Source organism: Eurosta solidaginis, chromosome X (genome assembly GCF_040869045.1).
Source record: "Eurosta solidaginis isolate ZX-2024a chromosome X, ASM4086904v1, whole genome shotgun sequence".
Classification (NCBI taxonomy): domain Eukaryota; kingdom Metazoa; phylum Arthropoda; class Insecta; order Diptera; family Tephritidae; genus Eurosta; species Eurosta solidaginis.
In genome coordinates this window covers 47,438,367-47,456,729 of record NC_090324.1, presented here as the reverse complement: position 1 = coordinate 47,456,729, position 18,363 = coordinate 47,438,367, and the positions used below count along the sequence as shown (strand labels likewise).

Genomic DNA, 18,363 nt, shown 5'->3' with positions numbered 1-18,363 from the left:
TTTTGTTTGGTTGCAAGCTACATCAGCTGCCATGCGTATGATCCACCACCGTACGGATGTGAGGTTTTTGCACGTTTGCAGAGGGTAGATATTTTGATAGGGTAAAGGGGGAATTGTGGCAACCACGTCTTGTGCTAGTTCTTAAGACGCTGTAGTGCCACATTTCATAATTAAGAGGGGATTAGCTGACTCTGACTTTGGACAGAATAGTTCATTACTTTACTCAACTACTCACAGAGCCAATCAGGCGAGGACAACACCAAATGCACCAACAGTACCACAATATATTTCAGAAAGTTTAAAATTTCATTTGGAAACTTAATTTAAAATACTTAATCATACTGAGATTTTTACATTTTTCTTATAGTTTTTTTATCATTTGTACTTTGGATTTTTTTTTTGTAAGCAGACAGGTTCATTATTATTTGTTTTAACACTTTTTTGAAGTTTTATTACTTTTTTTATACAATTTTTTTTTTACAATTTAATATTATTGCTTTTTAAGTTATTCTGAAACACAAACGTATTCCAGGAAACAGTTTTCTGAATTTTTATATATTTCCCTGGTTTTATTGCTACTCTTTGAGGGTTGGTCTACAATAATTGTCTTTTATAGTTTCTCTAGCGTTTTGAAGAAGTCATTGAAAATTTTAATATTATTATATTGGCAATTTTTTTTTTTTATATGTACTTATATTTTTAAGAATTTTTCTTGAATTCGTTTTTTTTCTTTTTGTTTGCATTTTTGCTGTCATTCTGCGCAACAGTTTTGTTAAACCCAAAACAATTATTGAAATAAAGTTTTTCTGTTTTTAGTTTTTTTGATTAATATCAAACAAGCGTTTTGTATATTTATATCGGCAAACCGTCAAAGGTTTTTATCGAGGCTATTTATTTTGCATTTGGTGGCCTCTTTGAATTTTAGCCTTTTAAATACATATACATACATATACTTTAAGAATTGTCCATTTTTGAATTTTGCACATATATTTTTTTTTTACCCTTTATACACATAAGTTTCTTTTTATACACTTTTTATACTCAGTTGAGCAGAGCTCACAGAGTATATTAAGTTTGATTGGATAACGGTTGGTTGTACATATATAAAGGAATCGTCCGTCCGTCCGCCCGTTAACACGATAACTTGAGTAAATTTTGAGGTATCTTGATGAAATTTGGTATGTAGGTTCCTTTGCACTCATCTCAGATCGCTATTTAAAATGAACGATACCGGACTATAACCACGCCCACTTTTTCGATATCGAAAATTTCGAAAAACAGAAAAAGTGCGATAATTCATTACAAAGGACAGCTAAAGCTACGAAACTTGGTAGATGAGTTGAACTTATGACGCAGAATAGAAAATTAGTAAAATTTTGGACAATGGACGTGGCACCGCCCACTTTTAAAAGAAGGTAATTTAAAACTTTTGCAAGCTGTAATTTGGCAGTCGTTGAAGATATCATGATGAAATTTGGCAGGAACGTTACTGTACAATTGTGGTGTGTCGCAAACTCGGCAACGGAGTGGAGGCACCACAATTGCGTTTGGGTTAAATTTAAAAAGAAAAGAAAAGAGGCGAGAGATATTTCTCATTATAATAATTTCTTTATTATAGTGAAAAATTAAATTTGAACAAGAAATTCCCTTTTTATAATAAAATGTGGTGGGGCTCCTCGGACGGTGTTAGCTCTGGTTCGCACAACGATCGCTGAAAAAGTAGACGGTTGCCTTGTCGAGGACAACCGTTGAACCGCGGAAAAAGTCTCCGGGTTTAAGGGGAAGCTTCCTCACATAGTTGTACCGGCATGCATGTATATGTGTATGGACAACATAACCCTATCTATGTACACATATACATGCAGGTGGGCGAACTAAGGGTCGATAAAGTGGTGCTATTAGGGTGGCGCAAATTAAGAAGAATTTAGGCTTCGGGCCTAAACATGCCGGCCCCCTTGCGGTACGCAACAGCCCAGATTCCGCCCGAGCGTCCCCGACCACGATTTGTCTTAAAACTAGATACTAAAATTAAACGATGCGCGCCGGATGGCGCGACGGCATCCTCCTTGCCTTCGCCGGTATCTGTAGCTAGGACGAGATAAAGGAATGGTAAAGTAAAAGAACGATGCGCGCCAGATGGCGCGATGGCATCCTCCTTGCCTTCGCCGGTACCTGTAGCTAGGACGAGATAAGGGAATGGTAAAGTAAAAGAACACGCATCATATATTTCGTGCCAGTTACTACAGAAATCCATTTATTGTGTGAAAAGGAAAGATGTTATTCACATATATATATAAAGCTTAAAACTGCGTAACGTAAAGACGTGTTAGATTGGGTGGGTCCCCGAGAGCACCCATCCAAAGATAGTGCTTTGGGCTAGGAGCGAGCCAAACGACGGCGGTAACGTGCCCGGTGTAATTATTTCAGCGTAAACGTCGCCGCCCAGAACGAGGCGGATTGGTGTTGACGCGTAGAATTGTGGATCTGCCAGACGAATGTGTTCGTAAGGAGCTGCGACGCTGGGGTCGACGCTATAAGTTGGGCTGACGCGCCTAAATTCATGGACGCAGACTGCGTGAGTCGTCACCGTCTTGCTCTGTCCATATTTGCCCCTAAATCTGATAAAACAGCCGGTTTCGCCGGCGGCGTTGGTCGTCGGCAGTGCTAACTCTCGCGCCAGCCTGCGGTCGATCGTTGTGCGGGGGGAACATGCATCAATGAGTGCCCGGATGAGATATAAACGCCCCCCGGCTTCCACCTTCACGACCGCAGTCGGTGCCAGAGTAGCCATTGGGCAAAGGATTGGGCCGGCTATAGCGCGGGCCGGCATGACTCCGTTCCGGAAGGAACTGTTGTGTGGTAGCTGGCGCGGCCGAGTGGCCAGTCTACCGTCTCGGTTTTCTTCGTGGAGGTTTCGTACAGCACGTAGCTGGCGCGGCCGAGGGGCCAGTCTACGCTCGCGCTTCTCTCGGTTTATTCGTGGGCGTCGTTTCGTAGGTGGGCGGAAAGGCCGTGATTCCGCTCACTCTTTTCTCGTCGCTCGTGGGCTAGTAGGGGTCGGAACGGCCGTGGATCCGATCCCCTACTGTTTGGTTGTGCTATATGGGTGCCTGCTCCACTCCCGAATGGCAACAGTTGCTCGTCGGTAAAGCCCGACTCGGACGCGTGGAGAGACAGCACCTCATCCATCGTCCCGTCGTCCACCTCTTGCATAGTGGGAATCCGCTCATACCCTTCTTCCTCTTCTTCCATAAACAGATGGTTCCAGCTCTTCGGCGGCTCTGGCTCGGACGAAAAGTCCTCAATCAACAGGTGCAGCGTGGTATGATGGTTGCTACCACATCTTCGGCACCTGCCCTGACTCGTGCAGTCTCGTGCACGATGTACCATTGAGAGGCAATTTTGGCAGTACTTGGCCTTTATAATTTTGCGCAGTCGTTGCAACGGGGACTTCGCGCGGTATATCGGGCATGACCTGATTGGGTGTTTCGCGTTGCATAAGTGGCACGGCTTTGGGTAACGAGCGGCCTGGCGCTCAGTCCTCCTTCTTAGCGAAGCGTAACGAGTCATTCTATTGAGAGAGTATGGAAGAAAATAAAGGAAACTCGTAGAGTTGTTATGACTGTGTCACGCTTTCGGCGGCGAGTAAGCCCCAATTCTATAATCGGCGCTTTTGAAATTTCGCGCGTGAGTAGAGTGAAAACATGTCTAAATGCCTATGAGAATATATTCATCGCGTACGTTATGTGCGTTGCTTCTTTCCCCGCACGTTATGTGCCTGGGTCATTAGCGCCTTATTCTGTTTAATTTTGTGTCATCCGGTAGCGCTTCAGCTAGTCAGGCATACTAGTGCTGCAGAAAAAAAATGACATTTAAGTTGCTTGGTACTCACATTTTGGTACCGAACCGGGTAGAGGGTGTATACTGTTGGATCTTGCCAGTCATTGTTATTTGTGGTGTTGGTGCTAAAAACCAACAGCGGCCAGAGCCGCCGAAGAGCTGGAACCAGCTGGTCATGGAAGAAGAGGAAGAAGGGTATGAGCGGATGCCCAGTATGCAAGAGGTGGACGACGGGACGATGGATGAGGCGCTGTTTCTCCACGCGTCCGAGTCGGCCTTTACCGACGAGCAACTGTTACCATCCGGGAGTGGAGCAGGCACCCATATAGCACAACCAAACAGTAGGGGATCGGACCTACGGCCGTTCCGACCCCTACTAGCCCACGAGCGACGAGAAAAGAGTGCAGCGGAATCACGGCCTTTCCGCCCACCTACGAAACGACGCCCACGAATAAACCGAGAGAAGCGCGAGCGTAGACTGGCCCCTCGGCCGCGCCAGCTATGCGCTGGACGAAACCTCCATGAAGAAAAGCGAGACGGTAGACTGGCCACTTGGCCGCGCCAGCTACGACACAACAGTTCCTTCCGGAACGGAGTCATGCCGGCCCGCACTATAGCCGGCCCAATCCTTCGCCCAATGGCTACTCTGGCGCCGACTGCGGTCATGAAGGTGGAAGCCGGGGGGCGTTTACATCTCATCCGGGCACTCATTGATGCATGTTCCCCCCGCACAACGATCGACCGCAGGCTGGCGCGAGAGTTAGCACTGCCGACGACCAACGCCGCCGGCGAAACCGGCTGTTTTATCAGATTTAGGGGAAAATATGGACAGAGCAAGACGGTAATGACTCACGCAGTCTGCGTCCATGAGTTTAGGAGCGTCAGCCCAACTTATAGCGTCGACCGCAGCGTCGCAGCTCCTTACGAACACATTCGTCTGGCAGATCCACAATTCTACGCGTCAACACCAATCCGCCTCGTTCTGGGCGGCGACGTTTACGCTGAAATAATTACACCGGGCACGTTACCGCCGTCGTTTGGCTCGCTCCTAGCCCAAAGCACTATCTTTGGATGGGTGCTCTCGGGGAGCCACCCAATCTAACACGTCTTTACGTTACGTAGTTTTAAGCTTTATATATATATATATGTGAATAACATCTTTCCTTTTCACACAATAAATGGATTTCTGTAGTAACGGGCAAGAAATATATGATGCGTGTTCTTTTACTTTACCATTCCCTTATCTCGTCCTAGCTACAGGTACCGGCGAAAGCAAGGAGGATGCCGTCGCGCCATCCGGCGCACATCGTTCTTTTACTTTACCATTCCTTTATCTCGTCCTAGCTACAGATACCGGCGAAGGCAAGGAGGATGCCGTCGCGCCATCCGGCGCGCATCGTTTAATTTTAGTATCTAGTTTTAAGACAAATCGTGGTCGGGGACGCTCGGGCGGAATCTGGGCTGTTGCGTACCGCAAGGGGGCCGGCATGTTAGGCCCGAAGCCTAAATTCTTCTTAATTTGCGCCACCCTAATAGCACCACTTTATCGACCCCTAGTTCGCCCACCTGCATGTATATGTGTACATAGATAGGGTTATGTTGTCCGTACACATATACATGCATGCCGGTACAACTATGTGGGGAAGCTTCCCCTTAAAACCGGAGACTTTTTCCGCGGTTCAACGGTTGTCCTCGACGAGGCAACCGTCTACTTTTTCAGCGATCGTTGTGGGAACCAGAGGTAACACCGTCCGAGGAGCCCCACCACATTTTATTATAAAAAGGTAATTTCTTGTTCAAATTAAATTTTTCACTATAATAAAGAAATTATTATAACGAGAAATATCTCTCGCCTCTTTTCTTTTCTTTTTAAATTTAACCCAAACGCAATTGTGGTGCCTCCACTCCGTTGCCACAATTGTACATGGTCCTTTCTCCCCGTAAAAAGGAACCAACACTTTATAAAGGATACAGTCCATATTGCGCAAAATTTTGGCAAAAATTATCCTGGTGCTACAACCTAGAACGAAAAAACAATCTATACACATTGAGCGGAGTTATACACGGTTTTGGAATTTGGCACAAATTATCTTGGTGATACAGTACGCGTGGCACTTTCAACGTCGACATACACGGCATTTTTTTATATAAATCTTCGTGGTCATACACTATTGGTGGTATTGTTGCAGTTTTTTTGGTGATACGCGTTATCAACGGTGTTCAACAATTTTCAAAAAAATCATCTGGTGACACATTTACTGGTGGTACTTTACATCGTCCATATACACAACACTTGGTATACTCGTGCATACAAATCACTACAAACTTCACGCAGCTACGTACGTAAGTAATATATTTCTTGCCACAATTTTTTGTGGTTATAAAAATAAATAAGACCGAGTAAAAAAAAAAATAAATATTCTGAGTGCCACACGCGTAAGTGATTAAATTTAACCGCGAAAAGTGTAAACAACTATTCGGTGTCGAAAAGTAAAAAGTGCAAACGCGAAATACTAACGTGGTTAGATTCCTTGTGACTATCTGGCCTGTCCCCCCACCAGCGGTAAGGCTCTCCGGACACAGCACAAGGAAGAGGTGCACATAACCTCACCTCCATATAAAAAATTCTCACGCCATTTCGATTGCGGCATTTTTACATTCTTCCTTTGTTTCACTTTAATTTGCACTAATTCGATAAATTTTTGTCACACAGTTGCTTTTCGCCCAAGAGCTTTATAAAATGTTTACACTTTTCATCGAGTTTTTTATATCAACGCGCGCACTTATTTTTTTATAATAAAATTGAACGCTCAAATGGCGAGTGGCCCCCCTTTGCTGCACACACTACACATTGGAGTTGCTCCCCCCTGCTCTCTGTCTTACGGTACAAAAATAATCTGCAAATAAATTAACATACACCAATATATAGGTATAGGAGTAGGTTACACCATCCCCTATTCTTCCCTTGAAAAAAAAAAAAAAAAATATCAGACGAGTCGGCCAAGTCTGAAATACATAAATAAATAAAAGCGACCTTTAAAACATTGTTTCCATTTTGTTCAAAGAATTAGTTTGGTTTTAGTTGGACAGGAAAGATTTGTTGAGAAAATGGAAAATTATATCCGATCAGCTGAGGTAATCACAGAGTTTGAGAAACAGTACGGCCTTATTCCAGAGGAAAACGATAATAAGCACACTCTTGCGATACAGCAAGAAGAGTTGCGCTCCTTATGGAAGCAGGTTAAGTCTGTGTTTGACTCACTGATGGGATCAGACGATGTCGACGCAAATGATGTATTGGCCATCCTGAAAAAAACATATGTCTACCTACTCAATATATATGCGATGCTTATCCACAGTATCTGCTGAGGCAGAGAAATTTAAAAAGGTAGAAAATAGCGTATCTCTGAGCAAGCACCCCCAGCCGCACCAAGCGGGCATAAGATCCGCCTCCCTCCTTGCGACACGGAGATTTTAAAGGTGACTATTTATCATGGCCAACCTTTCGTGACCTGTTTACGGCCATATACATAAATAATTCCGACCTACAGGGGGTGGAAAAACTGTTCCATCTGAACAACAAGATACAGGGCGAGCCCAAAGATATTGTAAAAAATGCCCACTAACAAATGATGGGTTCGATATGTTCCAGGCCATACCTGTGCGAAAGGTATGAAAACAAGCGTATATTAGTCAACACGCAATAAATTCTTTTTAATTTAAAGAAGGTAGAGAGTGAGTGTGGGAGCGCGTTAAAGAAATTACATAGCGATATAAACAATTGTCTATCGTCCCTCAAGTGTCACAAAATCGACACATCCAATTGGGATGCAATACTAACTTATTTGTGTTCGACAAAGTTACCGGAAAGTACCCTGTCTCTATGGGAACAAAGCATAGACCATAAAATGGACATATCTAAATGGGAATATATGGACAAATTTCTATCAAATAGGTTTCAGACACCGGAAACAGTGTCTAGCTTCACTGGCTCTAACGACCAAAAGGGACAAAAGCCATCAAATACTCGGCATACAACCGAAACCCCCATAAAAAGACTTGGTGCCTTCCAAACGAAGGTATCAAAACCGACTTCAAAATCAATATCTAGGGTTTTTTGTAAAATGTGCAAAGCTGAACACAGGTTACGGAACTGTCCCCGATTCTGTGATCTGACCCCAGTGGAGAGAATCAACTTCATCAAGTCCACGGGGGGATGCCTGAACTGCTTATCCCCAGGACACACAGTGACGCGGTGCACCAGTTCGTACAACTGTGCTAAATGCCACTCTCGTCACTACACGCTCCTGCATGCGGATACAATTCAGCAAACTACTAGGCGCAATCCTTTTAAAGACGCGGATAATATCCCGTCAACTTCAGCACAAGCACAAAGAAGACAGGAATCGGGGCAACCAAATTCTTCTGCGAACCAGAATGTAAAATCCTGTCATGCGAATTCCAGCACAGGCGTGCTATTAGGAACTGCTCGCGTACACATTCATCATAATGGTACCGACTTCTCCGCGAGGGCATTAATTGATACAGGGTCTGAATGCTCTTTCATGACAGAAAGACTAAAACGCAGAATCAATTTGCCGGAAAGGAAAATGCATGCCCAAGTTTCAGGCATCACCAACGCAGTATCTGCTAAAGTTAAAGAGGCATCCACCATCAAGCTACGTTCACCAGTGGACCCATGCTTTAGCTTGACTACTCCTGTTCTAATTTTAGCCAAACTAACTGGGAATCTGCCATCCTTCCATATCGAAACAATGACTATGCAGGCATTCCCAGACTTAGTTTTGGCAGACAAGGTTTTACGTCAATGAAGATGTATACCTCATACTTGGTGGAGACATATATCCCCAATTATACTAAGCGGTCTAAAAAAGAATGTACTTAATACACTTCTGGCCCAAGAGACAGTGTTCGGTTGGATACTAACCGGTCGTATTGAAGCACCGAATCCAACGAAGAGCATAGTGTCATTTTACAACGAGGTCGCGTTGGACAACCAACTAAAAGCTTTTGGGAGTTGGAAAATGTACCGAAAATTAAAAGCCCTAGCGACGATGACAGATATTGTGAAAAATTATATAGAGAAATCACAAAGAGAAATGAGGATGGAAGATATGTCGTTTCACTCCCATTTAGACAGGAATACCCGGAAGAACGAAAATTAGCAGGGTCCCTTAAACGCGCTGCTCGCAATTCTATCGAAATGAAACGCGGTTAACGAAAAAATCCGGAGTTAGGGAATGAATACATAAGGGTACGTTCAGAATACCAGACGCTCGGAAATATGCACAAAATTAAGGGCACAGTCGCAGCAGATGACCCTGATAATTATTTCCTGCCCCATCACGCCGTGGTAAAGGCGGAAAGCACGACTACTAAAGTCCGGGTCGTTTTCAACGCTTCAAGTCCGACTGCTAATGGTACAAGTCTGAACGACGTTTTGCTCCCAGGCCCGGTACTCCAAGCAGATCTCCCGACTCTCATCATTCGTTGCAGACTTTATCGGTACGTCTTCAACAGTGATATAGAGAAAATGTATAGGCAGATTTGGAATGAACGATAATCATACCAAATTTCAACGAATTATTTTTCGAAAAGACATGAACGAATCAATAGGAATCTACGAATTAAAAACGGTAACTTTCGGAGTTAATTGTGCCCCTTATCTTGCTATAAGAACGCTGTTACAGTTGGCTGACGACGTACAAAAGTTCCCATCCCACAGCATCAAACATACTCCGGGAATGTATGTATGTAGATGACGTCCTCGCAGGAGGACACAACCTCACCTCCACCATTATGGCAAGAGACGAAATTGGACAGGTTTTACATTCGGCAGGGTTCCCATTACGAAAGTGGACCTCAAACTCGGAGGAGGTTCTCAAAGACATCCCGAAATCGGATCTGCTCAACGAGGACTTCTTAGCCTTTGAAGACACCAGCACAGTGAAAGCATTAGGTATAAGGTGGAAAGCACATGCTGACTTATTTTATTTCAAAGCGGGATCACTAGACAACCCTAACATGCTAACAAAAAGAGAGATCCTGTCAGTTATTGCCAAACTCTTTGACCCGTTAGGGTGGCTTGCCCCAATGGTCATAGTGGCAAAAATAATTATGCAAAACATTTGGTTAGAAGGTACAGGGTGGGACGAGCCAGTCTCACCAACGACATTAGAGCGGTGGAAAACCTTCACCCAAGATTACCCGGAGATAGATAGGATTCGAATACCACGTTGAGTACAATTCTCACCAGAAGACGAGGTTGAAATCCACGGCTTCTGTGACGCGTCGGAGAAAGCATATGCAGCAGCCGTGTTCATGCGCGTCAAAAAAGAGAATAATGTTTATACACACCTACTTATGGCAAAAACCAGAGTCCCACCAGTGAAGACAATCTCCCTCCCACGTCTGGAGCTTTGCGGTGCAGTATTGCTCGCGGAGATGATTGACTCAATCTGTAGGAGCATCAAAATAGGACCAATCACCATTCATCTATGGACTGATTCCAGCATTGTCCTCGCATGGCTACGGAAACCGCCCTGTTCCTGGTCCACCTTTGTCGCACACCGCATAACGAAGATCATCGACATGGTCGGAAGCAAGGACTGGCTACATGTGGATTCAGAATCAAATTCGGCGGATTTAGCAAGCAGAGGCCTACCAGCGGGTGAATTAGTCAACAATTCGTTGTGGTGGCAGGGACCATCTTGGTTGCAAGAGGACAACATCCAATGGCCAGTACAGGAAACGGACTACCATACATCATATGAGGAGAAGAAAGTGAAAGCACAGTCGTATGCCGTCACTCAGGCTGAACAAGAAGATATACTCGATCGTTTTTCAGACTTGCCACGAGGTCTAAGAGTTATATCCTACGTTAGGAGATTTATAAAAAGAACGCATCCTAAAACAAAAACGGTATGCCACGAAAAGTCGTGCATAATCTCAGCCGATGAGATTAAGGCAACGACTCAAGCACTAATAAAAGTATGTCAGAAAATATCCTACGGTACAGAATACTCGCAATTAAAAAATAGGGAACCTATTGATCGGAAGAGTGAAATCCTGTCACTCAACCCATACATCGACAAAGATGATATTATCAGAACAGGGGGGCGTCTAGGGGCCTCAAAAGACATGTCGTACAACGACCGCCACCCGATCATATTGCCTTACAATTGTAGGCTGTCTCGCCTTACAGTCACGAAGATTCATCATGATTCCCTTCATGGAGAGAACCAGCTCATGCTCCGCCTTATTCGAACCCATTATTGGATTCCGAAAGTCAAGAATTTGATCAGAGCCGTCATCCACAATTGCAAAACTTGCATTATTCACAGGAAGCAGAGGCAGTCCCAACTTATGGGTACCCTTCCCTGCGAACGTACTACTTTTACCCGCGCTTTCACTAATACCGGGGTAGATTTCGCGGGGCCTTTCGACATCAAAAGCTACCGCGGTAGGGGATGTCGACTGTCCAAAGGCTACGTATGCCTATTTGTGTGCTTCTCCACTAAGGCCATCCACCTAGAAGCCGCTAGTGACCTAACCACCCCCTGCTTCCTCGCAGCCTTTTCGCGTTTTATCGCGAGAAGAGGATGTCCAAAAAACATCTACTCCGACAATGGTACGAACTTCCAGATCTCTAAGATCGGAATTCAAAGCCTTCCTGGCAGAAAGCCGAGACAAAACAGTCTCCAAGTATAGCCTTCAAGAATTAACTTGGCATTTTATTCCCGCCGGCGCTCCACATATGGGCGGCCTGTGGGAAGCGGGAGTGAAGAGCTTCAAAAGCCACTTCAAAAAGGTCGCTTCTCTCCATAAATATACCATGGAGGAGTTCCAAACCCTTTTGTGCCGGATTGAGGCGTGCTTCAACTCGCGCCCACTCAGTCCAGGGTCGAATGACCCAACGGATCTGGAACCACTAACCCCAGGACATTTCTTAATGGGCAGCCACCTACTGGCTCCGCCAGAACCAGATGCGTGCGAGAGCTCTGCCTCGATGAGCAATCGGTGGCAGAAACTCAAAGCCCTCCATCAAACTTTCTGCAAGCGATGGAAAACCGAATATCTCACCGAATTGCAGAAGCGCGTTAAGTGGAAGCATCCACAATCAAATGTCAAACTGGGGGACCTAGTCGTCATTAAGGAGGATAATCTACCCCCAACGAATGGAGACTAGGTCGGGTAGCCAATCCTCACTATGGCCCCGATAACCGAGTTCGAGTCGTCGAACTGGATACGGCACGGGGACAAATAACTAGACCAGTTACGAAATTGGTACTCCTTCCGTCCCACGACAAGGAGAATTACATGTAAAGGGCCAAATTCCGCCTTACAAAACCCTAAAAAACCAAAATTATATTTCCCCCGCCTACCTACAATCAGAGGCCCACGGTTGGTGATAGCATGGAAAACATATTTGCGGAACCCGCGTCTTCATGTCTCTCTATCCCTAAGCCTGCGTTTCTCCCGAGCCATATATTATAATCAACCCCCCGGTCTCGTGAGGGTGCGAGTCTACCGGAGGGGAAACCTAAGGCGTACTACGCGATGGCAATGGGGAAAGGGAGCGCGGGACATAAAGACGCGTTTAACCACGCGCCGTGATGCCCCGCTATCTCTAAGCTTGTGTCTCTCCCGAAGCCCTAATTATAATCAACCCCCCGGTCTCGTGATGGTGCGAGTCTACCGGAGGGCGATCCTACATCTTCTCTTTTTTTTGTTCTCTACCCCCGGTCTCGTGTCGAGTCTACCGGAGGGAATCCTACACCTGACTACTAGTGGGCAATGGGGAGAGGGAGCGAGACGCACGAAGACGCGGGAGAGCTTCCCAAAAGCTCGCAAACAAAAACATTTTTTTTTCTATTTTTTTTTTAACAATACTAACCGGGGGCCCCTGAACAAAAAAAAAACCCACAATTCACTCGCTCACCCAGAGCGAGGACACCAGAAAATCCCCAAATTCACTCGCTCGCCCCGAGCGAGGACACCAGAAACCACCCCATTCACTCGTTATCCCATAACGAGGACATCATGAAAGCCTACCGCAGAAGGGCGAACCGATCTGCCACAGAATCTAAGGGCTTTCGGCCCTTGGTATATTTTAAATTTCCCAAAGTCACTCGCTTCCCCCAGCGAGGATACCAGAACCCTAATACAGACCCACGGTCTGCCCCAGAACACATATGCACTCGGTCAAATGCACGAGGCCAACAGCACCGAAGCGGGCCTAGCAATCAGGATTCCAATAGTTATAATTCATAAGAACAAAGTACACGTCATGTAAGAAGTCTATAATAAAAGCTTTCCCAAACAAACATTAAGCTTACAAAGCGTTGATATTTGTTCACAAATTGTGTTAACAAAAATAAATAAAACCTCATGAAAATTTACTAAAAGAAAGCATGTTATAAGTGGCCTCCCAAAAGCCTTTATAACTAACAATTCTTTTTAGACAAATTGTCAAAAGGTTTTGAACATTGATTTTTTGAATAACTTTCAAAAGGTCTTCAAACATTTCTCCAATTAAGGTGAATTTCAGTTTAAGCATAAACACCGAAAGTCTTTGCTCACAATTTGTTTAAGAAAACCATTTCATTCATAAATATGTGCGTTCGTGCAATTCACCCGTTTCACGCATCTCTTGGTTTTCAGTAACCTTAGACACTTTGGGGCCCACGGAAGCCAATAATTGCACAGTTAAATTAACAGTACGTGTCTTCTTGCCTTCATTATTGGTTAACCAATCGTTGAAAGACATATTTTCAGTTTTACGCGCTGCATGAAATTCCAAAAAGAATTTCGATTTTGAAAAAGCATGCGAAATAGCGTATCGACATTAATTGGAAGTATTGTGTGTACTAATTGACGGCCTTCATGTGTTGATGAGCATTCAGCTGTCACAATAAATGTAACAATGTATCGCAAGGGAAAGCACTACGCACATTCGCGCGTACTAAATCTCGCATAGAACAAAATACCAATTTTTTCTGTTCATGCGTTGTTGCTGTACTATTTAATAAAAATATGAAATGCGCCACACGTTTTAATATGCGATCAAAGTTTTCTTGTTGTTTCTTAAAGACCGGACGCACTTGCAACAGCTCTTGTGCTTCAACAATTGTATCAGTCATTAAACTAAACACACCAAATACATCTTCGAATATAGGCAAGACACCGCCTTTACAGACTTACCTTTTCCTTTATTCTTCATTAACCAGATTTTCACTACGCCTAATTCGAACTTTGATCTTCATCCCTTGCACCGCTGTCTCTATCGCCTCACTCGTTTTATTAAACTGTTTGTTGAATCTATGAAGTTTTCTCGTTTTGAATGTTATTTCGTAGCAAATCGTAAATGTCGTGTGAATTTTTTTTTAAGAAAATGACAGGAATTTCAATGCGCTCTTCCTAAAATAAGTAAAAAATAATGCGTATTGACGAGTGATTTTTGTTGATGATGCAATGTGCTTACTTTTTGTTGCCTTAAAGCATCCTCTGTTGATTCAGGGGTCACTGTTGTAGGCAACAGGTAAATGCCGTCTTTCGAGTCTACCTCATTGCTAGTACTAGGGACTGTTGTTGTTGTGTTCCCCGTACCAGTGCGCGAAAATATTATTTTTCTAGGGCGACCGCGGACCGGTTTTGGAAAATCCTGTATGACTAGTTGTTGAGTTGCCGGTGAAGCAACAGCTGCCACTGCAACAGTTATTGATGTATTCGTAAGCAAATTATATGCACCTACAACAGATGGTACTACTTTCCCTGTCGACGGCGATGCACCAGAATTGGTTGTATTGGTAAAATGCACAGGTACACGGCGGCGGTACTGTATTTGGTGGAATACTCAATTGGAATCCATTATGATACATCGGATAGTAGGTGGCTTGGGCGGGAGTGCCTGATGGTGAAGTCACTAAAGTTGATCCCGAGTTGGCGGTACCTGCTGGAAAGTTAGTTTTGCAAGTAACCTTTACATCTACGCCAGTACTGAAATAATTCATTCACGTCAGCCTTCAATCAATGCAACCAATGTCTCTAACAAGCGTTAACACTAAACAGCATCTATGTGTTACTTTTTGTGCCCGTTCGTATGACCATTTAATTTACAATTATCATACTGAGCCTTTACTGCTGCTCCAGTGCTAGCACTTTTGCCGTTCACTTCAGCGGCACAGCTACCCTCGATATCCTTTAACTTCTTAGTGGGCGGCTCATTGGTGATTAATGAAAAATCAAAACGTTGCCCCAGCATCATATGCGAATTTGGTGGCAAACCTATGCAACCACGTAATATATTCTCAATAGCCGAACGCTGACGAAAGAGCGAGTTGATAACTTGTGCGCCACGCGGTACCAATGGAGCCTTGCATAGGTAGCTTAATATAGAAAGTACGGTATTAAATGAGACCCATGGCGCATCGGCCCGTTGATTATTTTTAATCTGAATGCGTGAGCACAATTCACCCAAAATAACCAAGTCAAGTATGAGCGGTGAAGCGAGTAATGAATCCTCGCATGTATTATGAATGACGAGTGTATTATGACCGCCCATCATAATTTCTGAGGTATATTCATCCATAGCACGTTTACTATCGCCCACATAGGGTACATATTTGATGACCACCAACATGATCGGGATGTTCATTAGGTTTAAAGAGTATTTGATTCGATTCGACCATATCATCAACAACGTTACTTTTGGATATCTTCTTGGAGCGGAATTGCTGTGGAGCTTAGAAATTCTTGCCATCATTATTACCCAAATGATTGTAGCTAACTATGGAAACAGGTTTGATACCTGCACCCACCAAAAAGTCAACAAGCACTGATTTAAGTTTAGTTTGGCCCGATTTAAAATCATCGCCAGCAATGAAAACACCCTTAAATTCGGCCAATTCAATAAGACCAGGTACAAACGTTTGATGCCTGCACCCACCAAAAAGTCAACAAGCACTGATTTAAGTTTAGTTTGGCCCGATTTAAAATCATCGCCAGCAATGAAAACACCCTTAAATTCGGCCAATTCAATAAGACCAGGTACAAACGTATTTAGTGGTGAGCCATTAATGTAAGTTACGCCCTCGTCAATGCTGGCCATTGCAAATATAGTTGATGGTGATATTTCTGCCTTATTCGCTTTCAACGACGCCTATAACTCAGCCATGGTTGTATTCAAGCCCTCTTTTATTTCATAAAAACGTTCTGTATTAGCAGTCCACAATATAATCACCTGATCCACACCAGTTTTTTGTTTGAAATCGCGTATATCACGTCGTATTTGTTCATATTGTTGAAATTTAGTACCTTTGATTAGATTATCAGCACGATCCGACTGATTGGCTGCAATAAAGTCGGGATCATAAATGGATGGCCGCGGTTTCAGTGTTGACAAATCCTTATACAATTGATCTTGTAATTCTACATCGAGCACCTTTGAGCGTCGCATAGCTTCCCCAATATTCAATGAACTTATATCCCAACCATCAACGATAATATCATCGGGATTAACCATGGGTACAAGATCTTTCATGGGTACATATACATCTTTGCCATCCTCATCGGAACCAATAAGTATGGTGGATGCTTGTGTTATCGAACCAAACCAGTTGGCCTTTTGTATGCCAGTACGTTTACGCCATTGTAATTGACGTTGATTAGCCTCTAGAGCAGCAGTCAGCGTCGTGCCATTATTGCCTCCCCAACGGACAAGCATGAGTCCCAGCTTAGGTACACTACGATCAGTGCGAATTGTCAGAGCAGCAGTTTCGGGATGCACCGGAATTTTGCCATTGGCCGTTCGTTTCACATTTGATGTTTGGTATTCATTATCGGTTTCAATATAACGTTCACCGATTTTCACCTTTGGCGAAATTACTTCCAAGGTAGCAGTATCTACTTTCATGTTGAATTTGTTGTTGGTTTTAAATGCTTTTTTTGTTTATTATAGCAAATAAAATTTATTTTCACACCTCTTTGTAACTTGTAATGAGTCTTGACAGACAAAATAAATAAATCACATAAAACGCTCTTTAAAAAATTCGGTGGTGTTTTACAGTCTTTTTTGCTTTTTAGTTCGGGCTCTGCTTCATTATTTAAATTATTTTTTAAATATTTCCAATAGGTATATAAGTTGTTTGTATCCAGCGAACCACCCAATTTGTAGCTGTGAACCTGAAATGAAATAAAAGAATACAAAATTAGGAAAATTTATAAAAGTATAAAAAGGGAACGATACTATTATACTTACCCAGCACATTTTTTCTTCATAAAGAAAATTCATTCAAAAATGTCGGTATACTCATTTCCATGAATGAATGACATTTTTGAATGAACGAATCAAGGTTGCCACTCGATGACATTTGCTTTTTGTCTTTTCTTACGCCGTGAACACATTGCGCGCGAACCCATTGGATCACAAAACGGATCCACGGGATCCAACTAACAAGAGTGTTAGGACCCAAACAACTTTACTTTTTTCGACAAATGAAAATAGTAGTAGACTGGTTTTATTTTTCAGAAAACAATAGCTGCAGTTTATACATGTATCCAAACAAAATATATGGAAATTTGTATAGATTTAGCTTATGCCTATATGATACTTGGTTTTTCCCCGTATTTCGAGCCTGAAGTACTGTCACCTCGTCCAAAGCGAAGATTTTTTTTTTTTCTTTATATAGCACAAACATTTTTTTTTTCTTCTCTCTGTGGCCGGCAGGATAGTTGTTGGTTTTTAGCACCAACATCACAAATAACAATGACTCGCAAGATACCACAGTATACACTCTCTACTCGGTTCGGTACCAAAATGTGAGTACCAAGCAACTTAAATGTCATTTTTTTTCTGCAGCACTAGTATGCCTGACTAGCTGAAGCGCTACCGGATGACACAAAATTAAACAGAATAAGGCACTAATGACCCAGGCACATAACGTGCGGGGAAAGAAGCAACGCACATAACGTACGCGATGAATATATTCTCATAGGCATTTAGACATGTTTTCACCCTACTCACGCGCGAAATTTCAAAAAGAATTTCGATTTTGAAAAAGCATGCGAAATAGCGTATCGACATTAATTGGAGGTATTGTGTGTACTAATTGACGGCCTTCATGTGTTGATGAGCATTCAGCTGTCACAATAAATGTAACAATGTATCGCAAGTGAAAGCACTACGCACATTCGCGCGTACTAAATCTCGCACAGAACAAAATACCAATTTTTTCTGTTCATGCGTTGTTGCTGTACTATTTAACAAAAATATGAAATGCGCCACACATTTTAATATGCGATCAAAGTTTTCTTGTTGTTTCTTAAAGACCGGACGCACTTGCAACAGCTCTTGTGCTTCAACAATTGTATCAGTCATTAAACTAAACACACCAAATACATCTTCGAATATAGGCAAGACACCGCCTTTACAGACTTACCTTTTCCTTTATTCTTCATTAACCAGATTTTCACTACGCCAAATTCGAACTTTGATCTTCATCC

General features: G+C 43.3%; 1 pseudogene; it reads right to left on the bottom strand.

Moving 5' to 3' along the window:
* Positions 1 to 14,181: 14,181 nt before the first annotated feature.
* LOC137234908 (inositol-3-phosphate synthase-like) lies at positions 14,182 to 17,006 on the bottom strand (annotated as a pseudogene).
* Between the last annotated feature and the right edge of the window lie 1,357 nt (positions 17,007 to 18,363).